Raw genomic sequence first — 25,177 nt, forward strand, 5'->3', positions numbered from 1 at the left:
GAAAGGAAGTAGAAGTATAGAAACAGCTGCAGTGATTGAAAGCTCCACAAACAAAGGTTCTGGAACCAAAGGAATTCTAGCAACCACTCTGTTTATCCTTTGACCTATTCATGATTGTCATAGTCTAAGGCAGGGTTTCTTAAGCATTTTTCCCCTGGAGACCCCTTCAGCACTTCTTAAATTGGGACCCTATGGGTCTCAACCCACAGTTCAAGAAGCCATACCTGAAATCTGTTTTCCCTAGATTGCTGCATTTATAAGGGGGGGGAGGAGAGAGAGAGAGAGAGAGAGAGAGAGAGAGAGAGAGAGAGAGAGAGAGAGAGAGAGAGAGAGAGAGAGAGAGAGAGAGAGAGCAATAACAAACCCTCCTGCTTCCTTTGTTTACCTCAGCAGAAAACCACATAATCTTTACCTTCCTTCAACAACCTTTACGCCCTCCCCCATAGACCATTATGATTTCTGATATTCAAAACATGACTGATTTTCCTATTTTCTTTATATATAAAGCTATATTTCCAACCATCCCAGGATTGGGGTTCAAGGATGGTGTTGAGTCAGAAATACGTTTTTCCTTGTATCTTTTTTTGTGAGTGAGTGTTCTATTGTTGGTTCGCCATTTAAATATTTTATGGTTAGATAAGAGCTAGATTTATTCTCTTCCTGTTTCTTGAGATCTAGAATCTCACTAGTACATGTTTTATACATGTAAAGGTGAAAATTGTTCAACAGAAATTCACTTTCTTTAAAAGCTAGGATAAACAGGTTCAGTTAGTAATGGAAGTCAAACTGAAATTATCCTAAAATTAAATTCATAGGCCTGAGGTTGAGAATAAGTTGTAAAATTTGAATTCTCTTTTGAAGTGAGGGACATTACTAGTTAAGAAATAGAATCTAACTATAAACAGCTATCATATTTAATATTTTTAAAAAATAGAATAAAGATACAAGCTCTGTTCTGTAATTTCCTGGACAAAGAAGAAAGTGAGTTTTGCTACAAAGCTGATTATTGCATATAGCCCATTGGAAATTAATATATGAAATGAGATATTGGACTAAATGATCTCACAGGTCCCCTAAATCTCCAAAGTTCATTGTCAGGAATTCTTACAGTACCATAACAGTTCAATATAGGTCTTTCTATGTAGGCTGCAACCCTTAAAGGAAATATCTTTGGAAAGAAAAACAAATTGATGAACACTGAAAGTGAAAATCACAGCAATTATCAGTTGCACTTGGGTTTAACAATCCAGATTTTGTGGGGGTGGAGGGAAGAAATGTGGCCTATGTTGGGATCAATATGACAGCTCTCTACCAGTGATCTCATTTCACACATGTGGGTAAATGAACAATTTGATTATAGCTATCAGTTTCTTCTGTCTCTCTCTCAATCTTTCTCTCACTTTAATCTCTGTGGCATTTCCTTTGAGCATTTTAGGAGGATTTAAAAAGAAAAGCTTTAGCTAACTCCTCAAAAAGATATGATTCTTTTCAGGATAAGAGGTAAGACAAGGCATGAGTAGTTATCCCTGGGGTTGTTGCTGCATCTTGAAACTTGGTGGAAGACAGTTATTAGATGTAACTCACTCACCATCACTTGGGAGAAAAGTATAGGCATATTCATCCAAGTCTTTATTCTATGGACTGCTTAGAGAAAGGAGGAAGAAACCACATAGATGAAAAAGGATTAATGAAAATGTTATCATTCAATACAGAGCTATCCCCAAGCAAACTCTGGCATAGTAAATTATTAAATATAAAAATATAGCGCCTGCTCCAGCAAAGCTAATGGTGTGGAACTTTAAAAACAAGAAGTAGCCTGAGGTGGTCACATTAATATTCTGTGTCGAGAGGTTTTTAGTTTTATCCTTTGGCACAGCCTGATTGGCTAGCAAAGCTTTGATTAAGGCAGGGAATGCTTTTACTCTGAGAGTGGGGGAGGGAGGGCACACTTAGCTACTGTAACATGCCAAGGCCTTGGTTTATCTTTGTTTCTAACCCTGTGACTCTAAATCAAGGCGAAAAAGCAACTCCACATGAAGGAAAATAAAAAGAAGGTCATTTAATCACCCTGTTAGCTTCAAATGATTATTGATTCCTACAGGTGATGTCTAATTCTGCCAGAAAATCCATTCCAGCAGTGATTACTGCCCTCTGCTTTATCTATTAGACTGAAGGCTATTAAAAGTGGGAATCTCCAGGGAAGTATACAGAATTAGACCAGGAATATCATATTTAATATGTTTTTTTTGTCAGAAGGGAGACTCTAACTATGCCCTCTAACCTACAATAGAATCAGGGTAGACTTTAGCAGTGTGTGTTTCTTTACTAGTCTAATTATTGTATATTCTCCATTGGGAACTAGTAGTGCATAGCAGTACATGATAGATAAATATCAACAGGGACAGGACATATTGAACCTTTCATTGTTCCTTATTTCCAGGTACATGAAGCTTTTGAAATATCATACCTTAGAAAGCTTATACTTTGTGTTTGCCTCGTGTTCTTAAGACTTATTTCAGACTGATTCACAGATTGTTTCAAAAGTAGTTATTTCATCATAGTGAACTGAATCTAGATAGTACAGTGAATGGAGCCTTAGAGCCAAGAAGATCTAAATTCAAATCTGGCCTCAGATACTACCTAGCTGTGTGACACCCGGCAAGTCATTTGTCCGTCTCATCTCTTCTCTGACATGAAGATAATAATAAGCTCTTCCTCACAGGGTTGTTGTCAGGATCAAACAAGATAATTGTATGTGAAGCACTTTACAGATCTTAAAGTACTATATAAAGCTATCATCTTTATCATCATCATTACCACTACTATCTTGAGCAGCAGCAGCAGCTATAAAACAGAGATAATCAAAACACCTCACAGGGTTGTTGTGTAGCTAAAATGGAATAATATATGCAAAGCACTTTGCAAACAAAGTTCTATGTAAAGGTTAGTCATTATTACTGTTGTTGTTGTTAATGGTAAACCTCATATAAATATATTTTTGAAAAAAGTGTTGTGTATCCACAAAATGGATGGCTCAACCTAAGATTATGTTTTTCATAGACATTTCCTGGAGAAGTGACATACCAAATAGAAAACTTGCATCTTGAGCCATCTTTCTATATTTGTATTTGTCAGAAAACTCCCCACAAGAATAGGGTGAAGACAGGAAGCAAAAGAGAATGATCTGAAAAGTAATGCCTTCAAACCCTAGCAGGGGGTGGTGAGTAGAGAGAACAATTATAGCTGGGGAGGAATGAGGTTAATCAGTATGGCTTCATGGGAGAGGCAGCAGCTGAGCTAAGCTTTGAAGGAAGAAAATGATTCTGAGAGACAAATATAACTGTAAGAGTTACTAGGTCAGTCTAGCAAAAACATGAATCCATGAAAGGAGTAATAATAATTATAGATGGCCTTTACATAGCACACTGAAACTTAAAAATAGCTTAAAGACATTATTCTAATTTGCTCCTAACACAAACCTATAAGACTTTACAGATACTATTATATCCATTTCATAGAACATCTGACACATAGAACTTAAGCAATTTGTCCACAGCCATTCATTTAGTAAGTAATATGGTACCCTCACTGATATCTAAATGATAAGACCTAAATGATAGGTTCAAAATCCCACTAGTCATCCTGTCAGATTAAGTCCAGCAATAATGGTTCAAATCTCTTTTCCTTCCACAGGGAGTTTGAATATCACCTAGTCTCCATTTCTTCCCGAGCCCCAAAGAAGTATGCAAATTCTCCTGGAGATCCAATTCCATTATTCTCCCTGATGACTGCCCTTCATTTTATGAGTATCTCTTCTCAATAAAGTTGGCTCTCTTGTTGTAAACTTCGAATTTTCTTATCCCAGACTACTGGCTTTCTAATCCCCTAATCACCATTAAGAGATTATATCAGAAGGGTTATTCAGATTCAGGTCTTCTTAACAATAGGCCCAGTACTCTCCTCTGTATACTATGCTATCTTTATGGTATGAAAGAATATGAAATAGAAGCGTAGGTAGGAGGCAGGTTCTTGGTCACTATTTTAGTTGAAGTGACTTATTTAATTCAGCCCTTTTTATAATTGAAAGGAGCCTTAGAGATCATCTTATATAACCACATCAATTCATAGATGTGGAAACTGGTACTCAGAGAGGTGAAGGGACTTGTCCAGGGTCACACAGCTAATAAGTTAACAGAGTCACAATTTAAACCTAAATTTAAATCTCACAATGATATTTTCCCTTACTACACCAGGATGATTGTGATGAGATTGATCTTAATTAGTTGAAAATCTGAATTAGAGTCTGTCTTTAAAGAAATACAATAAGGAAAACTAACTACAGATAAAATGTTGCCAAGTAAAGGCCCTGCCAATCTGTTTTAATGACTAGATAAGACTCATTAGCAATTGTTTGCATGTAAATGCTGCTGCTAAGTCTTTGCTGTTCCCTTTTTTAACCCATTGGCTTTTACTATTAAGTTGCTTGGCAAATGTGTTTTTTTTCCCCTTCATAATCTGTTTGATGCCACATGGGACCCTCATACTACTGTTAAATCCCTGGAAATACTTTGGGTCCTAGAAGCTCACCTATAAAGCCAGGCATTGTTTGCCACTGTAGTGTCTTCCAAGAAAACTCCATGGATAGTATGGTCTATAGGGTCTCAAAGAGTTGGATACAACTGAACAGTAACACCTCTGTGCCACATCTAGTGCTCTGTTTTTCATTTCTGTAGTTTTTCATTGGCCATCATACATTGCCAGACTACATTCCCTCTTCACCTCCACCTCAAAGAATCCCTCTCCCCCTTAAAGACATGACCTTCTTCACAAAGCCTTTCTTGATTGCCCTCATAGTGGCGAGTGCCCTCCCTCTAACTATTTTGGGGAAATTCTCACAACTATAAGTAATAGAACATCTTAGGAAAGGCATAACAACAACAACAACAAAAATATCTGAGGCTCTCTCCTGGACCCTGTTTTCTTTTCCCTGTATATAATTTCACCTGGTGATCTCTTTAGCTGTTATGCATTTATCTCTCATCTCCATGCAGATTATCCCAGATTTATTTGTCCAGGTCTAACTTCTGTCTTGACCTCCAGCCACACATCTCCAGCTGCCTATAGGACATTTCAAAGTGGATGCTTTGTAGACATCTTAAACTTAACATATCCAAAATTGAACTCATTATCATTATACCTGGATCCTTCTTCTTCTTAAATACTGTATTACTATTGAGGGTACCACCATCCCCTAACCGGAAGGGAAAGAGAATACAATAAACAGGTATATAATACTTACTGTGTGCCAGACACTGTGCTAAGCACTTTGCATTAATTATCTCGTTTGAGCCTCATAATGACACTACAAGATAGATTCTATTAATATTCCCATTTTAGAGTTGAGGAAACTGAGGCAAAAAAGGTTAGATGAATTGCTCTGGGTCACCCATCCAGTTGAATGTTTGAGGTTAGATTTAAGTAGCCCAGGTTCACAGACTAAGTGTCAGAAATAATTTGTGGATTATTCTCTTGAGATATAATAGTATGGAAGAAAGAGTCCAAAAAGGCTATTCACCTAATTTTCTAATTGTCTTGAAGCTATTTTAGTCAAATACAAATGACAAATCAATATTGTCTTATTTTGTATTATTCATTTCAACTTTACTTTCCATCAGCTCACATTAGACGTTCCATATCATCAATGGAGTAAAATCCAGGATATGAACATTATATATTACTAAAAGGTTAACAGTATATTGCTTGTCAATGTAAGCATTTTTGCAATGAAGTTAAATGCTTAACATCTTCATTGTTCTCTCCCTTCTAGTATCAAACCTCTCAAAAAATAAATTCCTCACTACCCTCCTACTATGCTTGGAGTTTGAAATTGTTATCTCAAAACACACTAATGGACAATTCCTGGTCCCCAAGGTGATTTTGCCCAAGCTTCTTCCCTTAATCTAATTCTTCTTTTCAATATACATTCTCTCCCAGTGACATGCCATTGTCACAGCTTCCTATATCACCTCTATGAGTTACTCCAAAATCTATATCTAGCTATGCATGTTCTCCTGAGCTCTAGACTTCCATCTCCAAATGACTCCAGGACATGTTTACTTGAATGTTCTGCCAGCAGGTTACATTTAGCATGTCCCCAGATGGATTTATCTTTCAAAGACAAAGTGCTTCTGTTTCCTCTGCACGGAGAAAAGGTGCTTAACTTGTTCCCATTGAATTGAATTGACTTTTTGTCAACCATAATAGCATTCTCTGACATAATATAAAACATTTAGATGTTATATGGGAAATTTCCCTTTCCCTCATCTCTCACAGACAAAAAATTATCCAATTCTCTTGATACATTTGATTATGTACTTGCACTTGTCTCCTTTCCTTTATTTCCATTGCCATCATAGTACAGACATTATCATAACTTCAATCTTGGACCATAGCAACTATTCTAACAGAACTTGGTTTATCCAATCTCTCCCTCCCTTTCAATCCTCCCTTCCCAGGACAACCAAAATAATATTAATGGTGCACAAACCTGTGCATTCCGTTCCTCTGCTCAAAACCCTTCAATAGTTCCCTAATGTTTATTAGGAAAGCATTAACTCTTACTGGCACTTAAAGCCATTTAAAATTATGTGTCATTCTATCTTTACAACCTTACTTCACACTACTCTTCTCCAAATATCTAATGATCCAATCAGAGCATTGGACTATTGGGCTCTCCTTCATTCAAGTCTTGTGATTTCCCCCCCTCAGTGTCTTTATTCAAGCTACTCCTTCTGCCAAGAATAATATCTCCCTTTTGACAAAGTCTCATAGAAGATGGGAGGGAAAAAAACAACAATAAAAAAACATTGCCTATTAGCTGGGAGATTAGGTAAGACTTTGTAGAGAAAATGGCATGTAGATAGGGCTTTAAAATTATCACTTTATGTTGCACTTCTCTTAAGCACGTAACATATATTATTTGTATTTGTGTCTTATAGTCTACTAACTAGTCTGTAAGCTCCAAGCAGAAGCCTTGACTTCTTGAAAATTCTTATATCCTCATATCCTCACATAATAAGGAGAGCACTCTGTAGATGGTATAGTAGAAACAGTCATGAAATTGAAGACAGCACTAGCTGAAATCCAGACTCGGTTACTTATGACTTCTGTGATCCAAGGTAAATCGTTCCCCCTCTCTCTGCCTTAGCCTCAGTTTTCTCATTTGTAAAATGGTTAGGTTGAATGAGAAAATGGGTTCCTTGCCTTTTTTTGTGTCAAGGACTTTTTAGCATTCTGGTGAATCCTATAGATATCTTTATACACACATATATGTGCATATATACATATCTACATATGTATATATATTTTTGTTATATACCATTTATGATATACCATATGTATATGATATATAATATATCATGTTTATATAATATATAAATATATCATATATTTCTATATCTATATTTATCATATATGAAGAAAATGGTAAGTTTTAGTGAGACTTTGGTGAAAGCAAAGATTTAATTTTTCCCTGTCCAAGTTCAAAGACCTCTAAACTCTACATGTGGAATATACCTGAGGTTAAGAATACCTGGACTAAATGATCTTTAAGGTCCCTTCTAGTTCTAACCTCTATGAAAGACACTTAAAAAAGTAAACATTGTTATCAAATTGATTCAATTACTCAGTCAATTAAAAAAGTCTTGGTGGGCTTTTTGGCAACTTACAATAACACTGTTTCCATGGAAAAATGCACTCAGGGCTCTAAACAGCTCACTTACAAATGAACTTTTGGAACACAAGCCATTATTAAGTTGGGGGATGTCTACTTATGTTATAAGTAACCAAAAGCACAAGCAAGGAGGGAGGATGAAAAACTATTTTCCGGGATAATACTGCAATAGCTCAGAAATGTGACATTTAGTCTTTCCAGGTAAACAAATTCTAGCAAGTAAAGTAGCTTCTCATTAAAGTTCCAAATCAGCACTACTTACTAATATACCTGTGCAGGACTATTGGTGATGAAGACAAAATCAAATCTATGGCAACCTTGTGAATTTTACTCCTTCCACTCCATTCCATATATCAAGAATGTTAAAGTCAGCTTCTTATTACTTCCTAAATTTAATTTTTTAAGGTTACAATTTAGGGGACATGTACTGCTTGAGGCATCCAATGTCTTTGGTGAATGTGGCGGTATAAGTACATTGTGCTTTATTTTTCCAACCGTCAAAAATTTTGTCTAACTTTATCTTTGAAAAAATGTAAAAGGAGCAGGCACTTATAGGATATTTTATAGAAACTGAAGCCCTCCTCTGATGTCTGTGGATAGTAGGAAAGTGATTTTGAGTTCTTGAAGTCAGTGACAGGGGAACACAAGCTCTGGGGAGCCAAGATGGTGGAGTGAGGAGTAAGTCACTTTCACTGTCCCTTATTAGCCCCAGAAAGCCCAGAAAATATCGCCCCAGGAAAAACCCTAGAACAGCTGAATCATCAGAAAGACAGGATGTAGCAGTCTGGTAGCACAGGTAGCTTGAGGGATTAACAGGAAAAGCCCCTTTTGCCCTGGGGGAAGGAGAACAGTACAGAACAGGATGTATCCCAGTAAGCTAGCAGAAAGCCCTACCTCAGTATACCATGGGGGATCCTGAACCCCAAGTGGTGAAGCAGGCAAACACCAACACCACTAAGGACAATGGAAACCAGCTCAAAAAACCACCATGTGCCTTGGCATTCTATGGCAACAAAGTCTCCCAGTGCCTCAGGAAAACTCTGGGAAGTGCTCCAAGGGTTCCCCCCAGGTGGAGAAACATCCCACAGCAGTGGAACATCCATCTGAAAGCAGCCAAATAAAGTAAAAGGAAGGAAAAGCCAGGGTGAGCAGGCAACCTCCAGGGGCCAGACTACCCAATTCAACCCCTAGAGTTTCAATGTTGCTGATTCCAGCTAAGCTGCCAGCAACCTACAGCCTCCAACTGCCAGCATCAGTGCCCAGACCTAGTGTTCCTAACACAAGAAGCTTGGGTCAGTGCCCCCTGATCCCCAGCAGGAGAGCTCAATCTCTTCAAAGGCCAGGAAATAAGCAAACACTATGAGCAAAAAGAAACATACTATAGGTTTTTATTATGGGCATAGTGAAGATCAAGGCAGAAATTCTGAAGAGGACAACATTGTCAACAAACCCACATCTGGAACATAAAAAGGGAATATGAACTGGTCTGAAAACCAAAAAGCCTTCTTGGAAAAGCTCAAGAAGGATTTTAAAATAAGAGAGAGAGAAGAAAAATTGGGAAAAGAAATGAGAGGTATGCAAGAGAGAGTCAATAGCTTAGAAAAGGAAGGACAAAAATTAACTGTAGAAAACATCCTTAAAAAATACAATTGGCCAACTGGAAAAAAATACTCAGAAGGAACACAAGCTGTGGCAGATAATATCAAGCTGCAAAATCTTTAATACAGCTCCAGTAATGGTCTCTTGTCCACACGACAGCATAAGCAAGTTCTAAGACATTCATCATCATAAAATGGACCACTTGGTGATGTTCCACAACACGCCATTCAAGAACACTGTCTACACACGCATGGACAGTCTTCATAGTGAAAATATATTAAATATATTAAATCTATTAAAACTTTCACTATAACATAGCTGAAAATATTAGGAAACACATATTTCTCTAGTCTAAACTTCAAACTGTTCCCTTTAGGCAGTAGTGTAAAAGGAAAGTTAATTAAAAAAAAAAAAGCTTAAGGGTCTCAACGGGTTTAAGTTAGTAGTCAGATTGAGTATAAGAAATTCCTCTATTGCTCAGAGTAGGTCTCTTGCTTATTCCAGGAAACTGAAAGAAAAAAATAACTAAAGAGAGTAAGCGGTCACTGAAAGAACTATATAGTTTTAGGAGAAGATTAAGTGGTTATTATTCTATTTTATCAAGCAGTTTGTTAATAACAAGATATTTTATCATATTATAATTTTCATCATGTTCAAGATTCCCATAAATTTTACTTAAAATTGTCTTGTGTTAAAGAGATGTCCAAGGACATGAAGTGGAAGAATTCTATAAGTTTGGATATTTCTCTCTTTCAAAGAGGCAATGTTTGAATTTGGAATAATATTGAATTAATGATTTTTTTTCTGAGGGATTTTTGCCTAATACACACATGCAGATAACAGTGATGACAGTATACACGCAGACATATACACACAATATGTCTGTAATATACTTCTGTCTGTAATATAGACTATGTATATGTGACTCTGTATACATATATATATATATATATATAAATTGCTAGATAAGATTGATATCTATCTATATTTATCTATCTCTTTTTTTTTTAACAGTAGATAGTATTACCTACATAAACAAAACCACAGCTCCATATAGCATGGAAACAGGTTTGCAAGAATCTTAAAAGCATTTTTAAACCTTAGAACATAATTTTTCTATGGGACAAAGTGAATCCTAAGTATTTGTGCTTATGAAAAAAAATAGCTAAGGAATGGTTAATTTAAAATAATTGATAATGAGAAGTACAGTACTGAAAGCAAGATAGACTCTAACAACCAAGTATAACAATTGTTTGTATGTGAAGATGAACTGAGCAAGCATCATAAGATTTTGAGCCAAAAGAGCCCTTCAAGATTATTGAGTCTAGCACACTCATTTTACATATGAATAATTACATCCTGGGTTATGTTGTTTGTCCAAGGTAAAATGAAGTTCACCCCAAGGATAAGAATTGAATCTAAGCCCTGTAACTCCAAACCTGCTGATCTTACTATTACACAGCTTTCCAGGAACATAGCTTTTGTTTCATTGTTGTTATTGTTGCAACTTTTGCCTGAGAATCAGGTAGTTCTCATTCATTTAAAGTCTCCTTGCAGTAGCTCTTATTGCCTAAGGAAGGGAATTTGGCAGGGTAATATATAGGGGGAGGGATGTGAGTGGAGATTCCAGAGATGGGGATGTTAAAGGTGGAGGTGCTTACAGATTGGGAGAGGTAATGGAAGTACTGGACAGAATGAAGAACTAAGACCAGGGTTGGAGATGGATAGAGAATAGGGAGAAGGGTGGGGGAGTAGCTGTTAGCAAGGGCAACAGGACATGATTACATTAGCTAAACATGAATATGCAAAGGAACCATAATTAAAAGAAACAACTTTTGGGTAATATGAGTGAAACAAATTAGAAATGACAGAAATCAGTCAAGTTAGATCAAGTCAATAAACGTTTATTAAGTTCCTATTATGTGCTAAGTACCTAGGGATTGGGAGTGTCTCTGTTTGTAAGTCCAGAGCTGTTTAGAAAGGTGTCTTCCTGTACCACCATATTGCTGACCTTGTAGGCAGTGAAGAAGTCATCCTACCAGTTCCAGCCTACAACGTGATCAATGGTGGCTCCAATGCCAGCAGCAAGTTGACCATAAAGGCATCGTCCTCCCTGTTGGAGCATCAAACTTCTAGGAGGCCATGCACATTTCAGCAGAGGTCTACCACAACCTGAAGAATGTTATTAAGTAGAAATATGGACAAGATGCCACCAATGTAGGGGATGAAGGTGGCTTTGCTCCTCTCATCCTGGAGAATAAAGAAGCTCTGGAGCTGCTAAAGAATGCTATTGGCAAGGCTGGCTATGCTGATAAGATTGTAATTGGCATGAATATTGCTACCTTAGAATTCTCCTGATCTGAGAAATATGACTTGAACTTCAAGTCTCCTGATGATTCCAGGAGACACATCTCCCCTTCTGAGCTTGGGGACCTCTATAAGACTTTCATCAAGTACTATCTGATGGTATCTATTGAAGATAGCTTTGACCGGCATGATTGGGAAAATTGAAAGAATTTCACTATGTCTGCAGGCATCCAGGTGGTAGGGGATGGTCTCACATTGACTAGTCCGAAGCACATTGAAAAGGCTGTGAATGAGAAAGTCTGCAACTGTCTTCTACTGAAAGTGAACCAGATTGGCTCTGTGACTGAATCTCTCCAGGTGTGCAGGCTGGCCCAGTCCAATGGGTGGGGAGTAATGGTTTCCCATCACTCTGGGGAGATTGAAGATACCTTCATTGCAGACCTGGTGATGGGTCTCTGCACTGGGCAGCACCAAGTACTAGACCAGTTTTGTTTTTTGGGAAGGAGCCTCTTCTGCTTAACTGCCCTCCCCCCTCAACCTTTCTGTGATGTTTTCAATGCTTCATTAAAACTGTCTTACCAGAGACTGTACCTTATGATTTGGAGCTCTGTCAGAAGACCTTTATCATCCTGTGGCTAGGATAGAATGACCTGTTCTCATCCCCAAACCTGTTTATGTGGGTAGCCATATATTTGTGATGCAGCCCCAACAAGCCCACAGGCCAGATCTTTAGTGGCTTCTATGTGCATAATAAAAGTATTCAGTAACTCCCCCTCCAAAAAAAAGAAAGAAAGAAAGAAAGAAAGAAAGAAAGGAAGGAAGGAAGGAAGGAAGGAAGGAAGGAAGGAAGGAAGGAAGGAAGGAAGGGAGAGAGAAAGAAAGAAAGAAAGAAAGAAAAAAAGAAAGAAAGAAAGAAAGAAAGAAAGAAAAAGAAAGAAAGAAGGAAGGAAGAAGGAAGGAAGGAAGGAAGGAAGGAAGAAGAAGAAGGAAGAAGGAAGAAGGAAGGAAGGAAGGAAGGAAGGAAGAAAAAAAGAAAGAAAGAAAGAAAGAAAGAAAGAAAGAAAGAAAGAAAGAAAGAAAGAAAGAAAGAAAGAAAAAGAATCATGAACAGGATGCTCTCAGAAAAAACCTGGAAAGTCTTACATTAGTTGATGCCAAGTGAAATGTACTGTGTACAAAGTACCAGCAATATCGTAGGATGATCAGCTGTGAATGACTTAGCTATTCTCACCAATATAATACAGACAACTCTGAAGGACTCATGATGAAAAATGCTTTCCATCCTCAGAGAGAGAATGGATGGTGTCTGACTACAAATTAAAGCATCTTTTTTAAAAAAAAAACCTTTTTTTTGCTTTTTTTCTTTTTCATTTTTCTTATTTGTGGTTTGTTTCTTTCACAACATGCTAACATGGAAATGTTTGGCATGACTACACATGTATAACCTATATCAAATTGCTTGCTTTCTAAATGGGGGGTGGGGTGGGGAGGAAGAAGGGAGAGAATTTGGAACTCAGAGTGTTAAAAACAAATGTTAAAATTTATTTTTGCATGTAATGGGGAAATGAAATACAAAATAAAAAGACTTAAACTTTTACCTAAAAAAAAGAGAAAGGTTGGGAGAGAATGGAAGTCTTGTTGAGGCCAAAGAACAAGGTCAGGTATCATAAGGCATAGAGAAAGACAAAAAGATGAAAGATAATGAACAGATAAAGGAATTTTGGCATTTGTGAACATGGTAAGACTAAAGGTATGTAGCACTAGCTATGTATAACTGAGATGAATAAAAGAGGAAGTCATAAAAATTGAATAGGTTGTAAATTAGGTTATTTGAGGGAACATCAGTATATATTTTGAATTCCCCTGCTATAAGATAAGGAGATGGGGAGGAGAAAAAGAGTGCATCAGAACACCAGATTCAGTGAGAGGGAGTAGAATGTTCTAAGGACTTTGTAGATAGACACTAGGATCTTGATTGCATGGTAAATTTGGATAATGTGGACTTCAAAGGAAGAGAAGAACCAACGAATTGGTAAGTAATGTGGGGAAGTGAGAAGAATGAAAATGTAGCCAATAATGGAAAGGATAAAGAGGCAAATGATGTCATTGGGCGACAGAGGGAGCCAGGCTTTAATAATGATCAAAAAATGTAAAAAGTGAAAAATAGAGAGATTTAAGTAAGAAAAAATGATTCTGTTCAATATAGAGCAGGAAATGCATATTGCACAGTGGGAGAAGTAGAGGATCAGACAGATTTAAAGCACAATATTAGGGAAGCAGGTGGATAGGGAGTTGGGTTTGTAAAAAAGCACTCAGAGTTCAAAATTACTGCTTTAAGATAGCAGTAAAAGCATGTAGGAGTATGCTAATCATTGACAAGTGGACTAAGTCAAAAGATAAGTAGTTAAAGAGAGTTTTTTGTAAGGAGGCATATAATTACATGGTTCAAATCCCTCCCTCCTGCCCCACTTTAGTTCCATCTAAAAAAAAAAAGTAACATATAGATGTATGGGCTCCCAGTAAGGATTCAGAAGTGTCTGACTTGACCTGGAGAAGACTCTGGGAATTAGGAGGCAGAAGAAGTCTTGTCCACAGAGGGTGATTTGGTGTTGCAGATGTTTCTAAGAGAATCTAGGAGTTGAGAAGTAGGTGTCTATAATGTGGTACCAGAGATATCCCTGGGCCAGAGCCTAACAAAAAGAACTTGTACCCCCAGCCTTCACAGAGGGAGTTTTTTCACCAGGGAATTCCTTACAGCAATGAAATTCCAGAATCAGTCCCTATCTTTATCTCTATTGCCTGAATGTGAAGGAATATTGAAGTACCACAAATTGCCTCTTATAAGGTAGTCTTCATCACCCATAGGAAAACAGGTTGACAAATTTTGTTTACAACAGAACTTGCTGCACTTATAGGCATCCATGAGAATATTTTGTCTTTCTGCACCCCTTGTTACCAATACTTCAACCATCAGTAAAGCTTAGCTTGCTCTGGTTTTGTACAGCAGACCTGGATCATAGCCTTCACACAGCTGGTCCAGCAAGCTGCTAGGAACTTTGGTGATAAGAAGCCTGGCTGCTTTGACTCTTAGGATTGGAAGCATCCTTTAAGATGTGCCAATGTGCCCTGCCACAGAGGAGCATGGGTTACTCTTCAGTTTATCTCAGTAGCTGTTAGCTTTTAAGATACTGATGTGAAAATCATTCTTGATGTATCTTCTTCCAGTGATCAGAGAGAAGTGTAAAGTCTTCTCCCCCACTCACTCCATTCAGATAAATTTCCCTAAAGGTCAGGTCTTTCACATTAATTTCCTCCCCAGTAACATCAAGGCCCTCTGCAGTTGTCTCTGAGTTGACCAAAAAGCTGCTTTGAGAGGGAGGAAGACAGAGATGTCCTGGTGGTCCCACGGTTTACTAAATCAGATCATTCTCATCCTCCCTCTAACATTTGTTCCCTCTCATTGACTATACAGATTTTTATTTTTAAGATAAGACCGGAATTCTCTGATTTAACTCTATTCAACAAGTATTTATTAAATACCTCTTGTGTTGGTATAGAAAAAAAAATTAAAAGCACTCCTACTCTCAAGAAGCTTATTTAAATTCTGTTGGATTCTTCCTCTGAGCCTGGGGGATCAGGTCAGATTTACACACAATAATTTCCTTGGTTCTGCTACCTGTCTACTTTTTCCTCTTTATAATCTATCCTTCATTGAGGTCTTGAATAAATTATCCCAATTCATGACTCTGTTCATATGACATCTCATTTAAAAATTCTTAAATGACTCCTTATACAATTAAGAGCTAAGTAGACAGTGGCCAGTGAGTAAGTAAAGGCTTTAGCTGTAGGCAACATTTCCAAGCAGTTTAACAATGCAATGGAAGAGAAAAATATAAAGTTAACTACATGAACTAAGTTTGTAAAGGGAAGAGTTAATTTTTTGTAATGTGGGGGAAAATGAGCATGTTTGTAAGAATTGGAAGATGGGGAAGGTGGAAAGGAGAGAGAGAGAGAGAGAGAGAGAGAGAGAGACAGAGACAGAGAGACAGAGACAGAGACAGAGAGACAGAGACAGAGACAGAGAGACCGAGACAGAGACAGAGAGAGACAGAGAAGCATGGAGAGCAGGAGGAGAAAAGGGAGAGGAAGAGGGAGAGAAATTACAGATATTGAAAACAAGGGTGGGGCAAAGTCCTGAAAAGGAGCTAAAAGATAGGATAAAGGGTACATGTAAAGGGATTAGCCTTTTGTAAAAATAAGCAAAAATTTTTTAAGCTCTGTGTTCCTGCTATTGCCCTTGAGATTTTGACTTCCTGCTTGTCATGTAAGGAATTAGAGAAATCAGGGGTAATCTTTGAGTTGGACTCATTGAGTGGTGGTCAATAAATCCAGGTTCAAAAAGAGCTACTTTGACTCATGATAAGTGGCAACATTTCATTCCAAGGGCAAAAGAAGAATAAGAAGAAAAAAAAAGAATCAATCAGTAGTAGAAACCAATGTCCAGATTTGATTCCCTCTATCTTATTACGTAGCTTTCATGCCCATTAAGATTGTGTACCCTCACTTCACCCTTAGATTCCAGTGAGGGTGTATATCCAAATTTGTCACTCTATTTCTTTATGATCATTACCTTTGTAACTAAAGGTAAATAATAATTCAAAAATAAGGGAGTATACAATGGGTATAGGTTATAATTATATCTTAATATACAAGAAACAACTTATTTCTGAGGTGAGAATTTTATCAGAGCCAAATATTTGAATATGGTCATACTGTCATTGTTTTTAAAATACCAAATGAGAAAGAAAGAAAATTGGTATGGAGCTGAAGCAATGCTAATCTAATCTGTTAAACAAATTTTCATGACTAAAAAATGGGGAACAGATAAAAGAACAGACATTGTAACATACTCTTACAATTGCTACCATTAGGTAATGAAACACACTCAGAAACAACTCGTTAACAAACATGATCTTATTTCTAAGCAGAAGGATGTGCTAGTCAAAGGCAATGTTTGTTTATGTCACAAAGTACTCTGTAAAATGTTATGGAGGAAGATAGTAGATTATGAAAAGCATTGTCTCATAAAAAAGTGAAAAATGCTGGGCAGAAAATCAAGTTTATATAATGCTTGTTGAGAATTTTTTTTAAATCAGTCTAAGAATATTTAAGGAAGAAACTGAGACAGATGAGAAATGAAATCAGACTTTCCAGGCCTGCTTTAATAAACTTTCTCACCAAAATTACCTTGGCTCCAACACATTTGTACTCCAACTTCACAACCTTAATGTGTCACATGAGGAAATAGAAATAGCTCTTAAGAAAACATAGATGGGACAATCAGCTAGACTAGAATTAATATCCTGAAAGAGACATCAAAATTCTAAGTACACTGAAGGCTGGATTCCTATGGCATTAAAAAATAATATATGATACTAAAGGATTCTTGGACAAGTCATCAATAACATTTCTTTAGAAATGGTAGTAACCGGTTACCAATATGGTCAATTTTTTCCCCTATTTCTCTAACAACTTTGTTAGGTAATATACACATATATCAAGAGCATCCTTACTAATGGTGTCAAAAAAGAATAGATGGGAATTTGCAAAAAAAATGTTTTACAGAAGACCACATTAGTGTAGTTACACCATTTACTAAAAAGTTCAGAGAATGTAATAAAATATTTATTTTTTATGATTATATAAAAATTTTATTTGGTAGAGAAAAAAAAGACATTTAAAGGATAATACCCACGAAGTTGTCTCCCTTGTGTATGTTAAGATCAAACCAGATTCTTTGAATTGTAATATGATGACTCTCTAAAGATCAAGTCAGACATAAAACAGGAACATTGATCTTTGCCAAAGTGTCTACTGCTGTGATAGAGTATGTCCATTGCAAATGACAGAAGTATTCACTATAGATGTTGAGGTATTCCAGATGCTCCTGCTTGTGGATTACATTGTACTAATTGCATCAAGTTTTGGAAAATTGCAGAGTTTCCTAAATGAGAATGATTATGATCACTCCTGATTTGAGTATAATACTCCATATGCAGGGTGGGGTGGGGGATGGGGTGGAGGAGGGATGAATAATGCTTATTTTCTGCTGCCTGTGATAGCACATACTTGGGGAGGCTAAAGCTGGTTGGATTGTTTGAGCTTGGGCAAATTAAAACTTCAATGACAATTAATTGTGTCATCAGTAGAGGATACAGTGGGAGTATTGTGGATATCAGTTGTGGACTTATAGCCTGGCAGAGACAAGGAGATGAGAGAGGAAGGAGAGAGAGAGAGAGAGAGAGAGAGAGAGAGAGAGAGAGAGAGAGAGAGAGAGAGAGAGAGAGAGAGAGAGAGGAGGGAGGGGAAAAGGGAAGAAGGAAGGAAGGAAGGAAGGAAGGAAGGAAGGAAGGAAGGAAGGAAGGAAGGAAGGAAGGAAGGAAGGAAGGAAGGAAGGAAGGAAAGAAGGAAGGAAGGAAGGAAGGAAGGAAGGAAGGAAGGAAGGAAGGAAGGAAGGAAGGAAGGAAGGAAGGAAGGAAGGAAGGAAGGAAGGAAGAATGAACATAATGATTCATATTTAGCCTATGGGATACCTGTGGATGAATTATAGAACTTGTCTACCAGTACTTGTAACTTGGGCAGCACTGAGGACAGATAGTAAACTAGTCCCAGAACTAAATAGAGGGAAGAACACAAACTTGATTGCCTTTCAGAAATTGTCCTATGACATCTAACAAAAAAGTCAAACTTCTTTCTACGAAAAGGTACATCTTTTTCATATTAATATTCTTCCATGTGATTGGACCATAATAAACCAATCAATAAACATTCATCAAGAGTATACACTGTTCTAACAAATGGGCTAGATGCTGACGATACAAAGATGAAACAGTTCCTGATGTCAGAGAGCTTATACTCTACTGGGGGGATGTAACATATGCACAGATATTTTATATTAAGGGGTTGGGGTAGTGGAATGTGGAAAGGGAAGGAATAAAATGTGAAGTAAATACAGGGTAAGGAAAGGCCTCATACAGAAGGTGGTAGTTATACTGAATGAAAAGTTTGTCAGGAAAGGCAGCATGAAAAAACACTATCAGAGATGTGTATGACTAGAAACAAAGCAGTGGGAGGTTAGTTCTGTAGCAAGAGCTAGGACTAATCATTCCACATGCTTCACAAATATCTACATGTTGTGAAGAGATTTAGAGGACTAAACACCCAGCTGGTTGAGTGCAAATCCTATGGAGGGTTTACCAAAGGATACAGGAAAAAAAAATGGTATGGGCTGAGAAAGCATGGATGGATGGGTTGCCATATGTACCCACTGAAAGAAGTATTCACATTAATGAGAACATAGCTTCACCAAAATACTGAGATGGAGAATCAGAGCAGTCTGATTGCTCTAATAACTAATTTAGACTTTCTGCATGATGCTAAAGCATATAAGTATGAGAGAAATGACACAGGACTAGAAGTCAGGAGATCTAGGTTCAAAATCTTAATTAACCATTAACTAGCTATATGACTCAGGATAAGTCTCTTAATGTCTTTGGGACTCATTTGCTCATCTGTGAATTGAAGGGTTTGGATTAATTAACCAATAAATTCTATTTCAGCTCTAATCTACTGAGATTCTAAGTAGCTATAAAGTGAAAAATCTTGTGTATCATTTATAGATTTAGAGGTGTAAGCAACCTATTTAGTCTAACCCCCTTATTTTACAGATGAGAAACTGCCCCAAATAAAAGAAGTGATTTGCCCGAGATCCAATTGGAATAATGTGTAAGTTCCAGGATTCAAACTGAGGTTCTCTAACACCAGATCTAATGTTATTTCACTGCACTAAACTGGAATTTGGTAACCTTCTAGGTCTTAGGTGAATCTAAGAATATAAATTGCAGAAGAGGTGACGGTATTCATTGATTTTAGTATTTCTTCGCCAGAAAGTTCTTACACCCATGAAATTATAGGTCAGAATAAAAAAAAAAGATAAAAATAAAGATAGTATGTCATATTTGTATAGCACTGTTTGTATAGTTTATTTTCCTTACAACCACCCTGTGAGGTAGTTAGTGATAGTATTACTATCCTTCATTTATTGATTAAGAAAATGAGATTAAGTAAGTTTAATTGGCTTGCCTGTATCTTGTGGCAAACAAGTAGAAGATCAAATAACCCAGTGCTTTGGCTGGCTTCTGCCAATTTCCTTACAAATTAAGTTAAAGCAGTTGTTATATGTGGAGTATAATAACATGGCTTTACTGAGCCTTGACCTTGAATGCAACGAGACTAAGAGATCTTGTGAATCCAATTTAAAAAAAAAAACAGTTTATCTGTAACATTTATTAAAAAGAGGGGACTCTTGGAGCACTAGCTCTTACCTGTTATGGAGTAACTTCATAAGAGACAGATAAGCAGATTGACCATTTTTATCCCACATAGAAACCCAACCTATGATCTAATTCAATCGCTGAAGATTTCTGGCATCTTTTTCAAATTTCCTTAATGACATTCTAGGAAGGAATGTGAAGCTGACCTTAATAGATGTGATATATGAGGGTTATTAATGGTAACCAATACTATGGTGGATGATTAAATGGAACAATTACCAACTTGTCAGCCCCTACTCAACATTCAACTTAGAAAGGAATGGAAATCACCAGCTCATTTCACATTGTCTGTTGATTCATTTCCAGCTTTCCTCCCTGTTAATACCTAACTGGATGATGCTTAAGCTGGTGAGTCATTGGAGAGATGAAACATTTCATACATTACTGCTAATCCCTCTAACCCACCTAGCTCCTTAATCTTCCTTGTTTTGATTGAAATCTACTTCTTAAACACAGCTAAGTATGCTGTACCCAGCATTCTCTTAGCAAACTTCTTGCTTCAGTTTTTTTTAAATTTCCTTATGTATGATTCCATTTAAGTGCCAACTATTTCATAATTTGAGCTGACACTTTAGAAGTGTAGCATAAAGAATTAGCATGAATATGCTCATTATCTCAGTCTTGTGTGTAAAGGTTCCAAAAGCCTAAGAACCATAAAAACTTTTCATATATTAAAACTCCCCAAATCCATTAAATGTTATCAAAGGTTTAACAAAAGGAAGGAAATAATTTCCTGTCATTAAGAAGCCTCCCAATTCCTCCTCCCCATTCTGGGGCTTCTTATGATGGTGGGAGAGGAAGCCAAGAAGGGGAATAGGGAGATAAATTGAGAAGGAAGTTTTGCCAGCTCTCCCACCCTGTCTTGATGTCTGGCCTATTCTATATTTTGAAAATAAGCTTTCATGGAAAGCATTTTTTTAAAGATTCCAAATGATTTTCTACAGTATTTTCTGTTGTTTTATAAGAGATAACTGATCTAGAGAAGAAGCAAATTGAAAATGTTTGTACCTAACTAATCAAAATTTATCCTTCATATGCAGAGAACCTGCCATAGCACCTGTAAATACTTATTTAATACACAGGTGTTAGAATGTATATATTTGCACACCAGCTTGCCAATTTGCAGACTCTTATTTTTCTTTTAATGTGAGTAGGACAATCATTCAGCCATTGTAGTTGTGGGGGCATGAAGACCAAATAAAGCAGTTCCCTAATCCTCCTCACTTCCATCTGTTTGGGCCTTGTTTCTCAGGTATAATTTAGACAGGCAGATGTGCAATCTGGGAAATGTTCCAATTTCACTTTATTTACTTCCTTTTAAAGGAAAAGTAGGCCTTCAATAATATCTTCAGGAGACAATTTCATTTCTCCAAGCATTCCACCTCAGCCTCAGAATTTGTAATTCTCAGATCACAGACTGCGAAGCTTTTTCACTGAGGCTTAGTAGGTGGTCTCTCCTACGTGTCAAATGTGACCACCATCTACTTCTTCTCTACATCCTACCCTTACTCTTTCACTGGTCTCTCTTATGGGATACTGGCTCTGTGGAGGTCACTGTGAGTAGCTGATATCAGCTTATGAATAAAACAGCAAAGCATTACTTAATATTAGCTGACATAATAAATTATTATCACTTCCCCATGAATTCACATCTTGCAGACAACTTAGGTACCTTGTTTCTTTAGGTGTAAACCATCAAAGGCTATTTTCTTGTAAAGTTCTTAGAACATAGAAAAAAGTCCTCAAAATAAAATGGATGCCCACTGATTGGGAAATAGCTGAACAAATTGCACTGTCTGATTATCATGAATATTTGTGTCTTGCAATATATGACAGTGATAAAGTAAAAAAATCACTGGCTCTGGAGTAACCTCACTGTATGTTGTAGCCTCTTGTAACCTCACTGGGTCTTAGTTTTCTCATCAGTAGAAATGAGGGGGCTTTCCATCTTTAGACCTATGATCCTATAATACCTCAAACGAAAGAATCCAGAGAAAGTTGAGGAGAATTTTATGAAATGATGCTGATCAAAAGAAGCAGACGCAAGTAAACAAGTTACTCAGTAACAGTAGTAATGTTAAAAGAAACAACATTAAAAGTCATCAGAGATCAAACCAATTTTCAATCTTTAAACTAAAGGGCTGATAATGAAACATCACATTCTCTTCTTTCTGAAGAAGTGGTAAACCATAGATGAAAAATTAGGAATAGCTTATTGGATTAGGTAATATGTGTTTGTTTCCCTTTATTGTATTTTTTTAGAATGGAAGGTTCATTTGGTGGGAGTGATTGTGAAGTATTACTGGTTTTTTTTTTAAAAGCAAAAAGTCAAATAAAGTCAACAAGAATTTATTAGGTTCTTACTATATGCCAGAAACTCTCCTAATCATTAGAGATATAAAGGTAAAAAAACCTGACCCTATCATCACATTCTTTTGAGGTAAATAGCATGCAAACAACTGTGACCATACTACATACACGTGGGATAAGTTGGAGGTAATCTCAGAAAAAAAGACACTGGTTTTGGTGAGGAGGAGAGGGAAGACAGGGGCCTAGAAAGACTGAATTCAAAAGGCAGGATTTGTGCTGAGTCTTAAAGGAAGCTAGAGAACCCGGGAGGTGGAGACAAGGAGATCATTCCAGACATGAGAAATATCCAATGAAATGGCGAAGGTTTGGGAACCATTTCCCAATATGGATAAGGAATGGCAAGAAAGTCAGTGTTGCTGAAAGTAAAGTATAAGAAGACTGGAAATATGTGTAATGTTTGAATAGCCAAATAAATAATTTTATATTTGATCCTAGAGTAATAGGGAGGCACAATTTTAATTAAGTAGAATCAATAAAACAAACAACAAAAATGAGCAATATATTCACGAACCTCTGTAAAGCCAGTAACGAAGTGTCCTCATTTAGTCACACCCATTCTGTCAAATCTTCAAAAGAACAGTGTTTCACCTGGGAATGAAGTTAATCCCTTTCAGTATGAAATTCTTTGACTTTCAAAGAACACTGTAGTCGGTCATTCAGTGATGTACATGATGGTGAGATCATGTTGGGAGAGTTCAATTTGATGCGTGAAAACATGGTAGCAGATGGCGAAATAGTGTGTGGGAAATTGGGTGGGGTAGAAAGACTCTTACAGATAGAGACAAAAAGATTAACTATGGGTGACAGCTGCTGGTGAGGGAGTTGACAGACTTTTTTCCCAGGTATCCAAGCCTCTTCACCACATTTACTATAGAAATGGAAAAATATGAAACCTACACAGGCACATGTGATCTCTTTTGGCATCTCCCAGAAGTAATGCCTTACTGTCATCAGTAAAATGAGCCAAGAATTGATTATTTGAAATAATTGGCAATGCAGTTGTACAACTGAGTATCAAATGCTGATGATCCCTTCTGCTCTCCTTTTGCTGAAAAACAGTTTTTAAAAAGACAATTAAAAAAAAAAGTCAGTCAACAGAGAGGAAGTGAATGTCAACACATTTTACTGCATAGCTCAGCTTAATACAATGTGCCCTGATCCCCTCAGTGTCCTTCCTTCTTTGTGGAGAACTGTGGTGTAGATAGTGATGACTTCAAATGAGGATGACTAAACAGCAACTTTGACCTTTTCCCCTCACGTCATTGTTCCCTCTGAGTGCCAGAAACTGTCTGCTGAAAATTGTTGTGGATTATTTTAATTCTCCTCTAAGCAAATGTAAATTGATTATCTGTAATGTTTTGTTGCTGATGATGTAGGTTTAGGCTTATGGAGAAAGAGTGTGGAAATGAAAGCAGCTTCAGAATCTGGGGACTCATTTCTCTCCAGTGATGATTCTGTCACCACCAGGTAGCATTCAGTTCACTAGGTGCTGCTTGATGCCTTGAAGCAATCATGCACTGACTATCAATGGCTTTATTACTAGGGTGTGACACAGATACAGAGGAGAGGAGAGTCTACTGATTTATAAGATGCCCATATTTTAGCAGTATCTTTCTCTAACAGCCAAGGACCAAAGCTACTTATGTTACAATCATTCCACTTTAGAGTCATCAAAATCTTCTTTATTACACTCTGTTCTCCACAGATAGGAACTCCTATAGGATTATAGTGCATCACATGCAGGTAAACACCGAAGGTACCATTGAGTGCACTGCACCAGAAATGTAACTAAATGCCGCCCTAGAGGCCTGGGAGAGTCCATTTCCTTACTGAATGTCTAATGCTACCAAGAAATGACTTTGGCACCTGAGAGTATATGGCTTCACCTGTGATTTTCCTCCTTTCGTGAAGTGCAATGATCACAGTAGGTCCAGAGACTGACAGTTGTCATGGATTACCAAGAAAGGGCCACTGAATTAGACTGTGCTTATATTCCATGCAAAAAAACCAAAACAAAACAACAGAAAACAAACAACCCCCCCAAAAAAGCAACCCCAAAAGCCATAAAAACAAAAAAAGACTGAAAAGGTGTGTTTTCTTTTAAGAACTCTTTTAAGCATTTGTTTGTTTCTTCTTAATACTGTCAAAAAATTACCTCCCCTTGGCAGCCATCACTTAACATGACTTAATTGACTAGCCTGGGCAAGTCACTTAAACTCTTCAGTTTCCTCATTTATAAAATGTAGACAATAATATATGTGGTATCAAACAAGCTAACATATGTGAAGTGCTTTGCAAACCTGAAAGTGCTACATATTTTAGGACTGGGTACTTCTGGTGATGAAACTCTCTATCAACGCAGGTATTTGCCTGCTCTGCGACTTGTGGTTCAAGATAGCTGCTTTTACCGAAAGGTTAAATGATTTGACCAGGTTCACAAAGTCAGTATGTTCCATAAGTAGACCTTGAACCAATATTTTCCTGACCACGAGGCTGACTTCCATCCACTATGTCACTGTCAGTTATTATTCAGGAGAATAAGGCATAGAGGCAATGTGGGATAGTAGGCAGAACACTAGATTTTGAGTAAGGAAGAACTGGATCCTAACTCTACCTCAGACGCTTACTAGTTGTGTTAACCCTGATCAAGCCACTTAATACCTCTGTGCCTCAGTTTCCTTACCTGTAAAATCTGTAAAAGAAGCCCCTAAAGTCCCTTCTAACTCAAAAATCTATGATCCTATACAACTTCAAGGTATTTGAGGGGAAGCACTGT

At 37.2% G+C, this 25,177-nt stretch overlaps 1 pseudogene; it reads left to right on the forward strand.

The window, feature by feature from the left end:
• Positions 1-7,114: 7,114 nt before the first annotated feature.
• LOC110216505 (alpha-enolase pseudogene) lies at positions 7,115-12,277 on the forward strand (annotated as a pseudogene).
• The last annotated feature ends 12,900 nt before the right edge of the window (positions 12,278-25,177 follow it).

The sequence above is a fragment of the Phascolarctos cinereus genome, unplaced genomic scaffold (assembly GCF_003287225.1).
Source record: "Phascolarctos cinereus isolate Bilbo 61053 unplaced genomic scaffold, phaCin_HiC Scaffold_5;HRSCAF=322, whole genome shotgun sequence".
NCBI lineage: Eukaryota > Metazoa > Chordata > Mammalia > Diprotodontia > Phascolarctidae > Phascolarctos > Phascolarctos cinereus.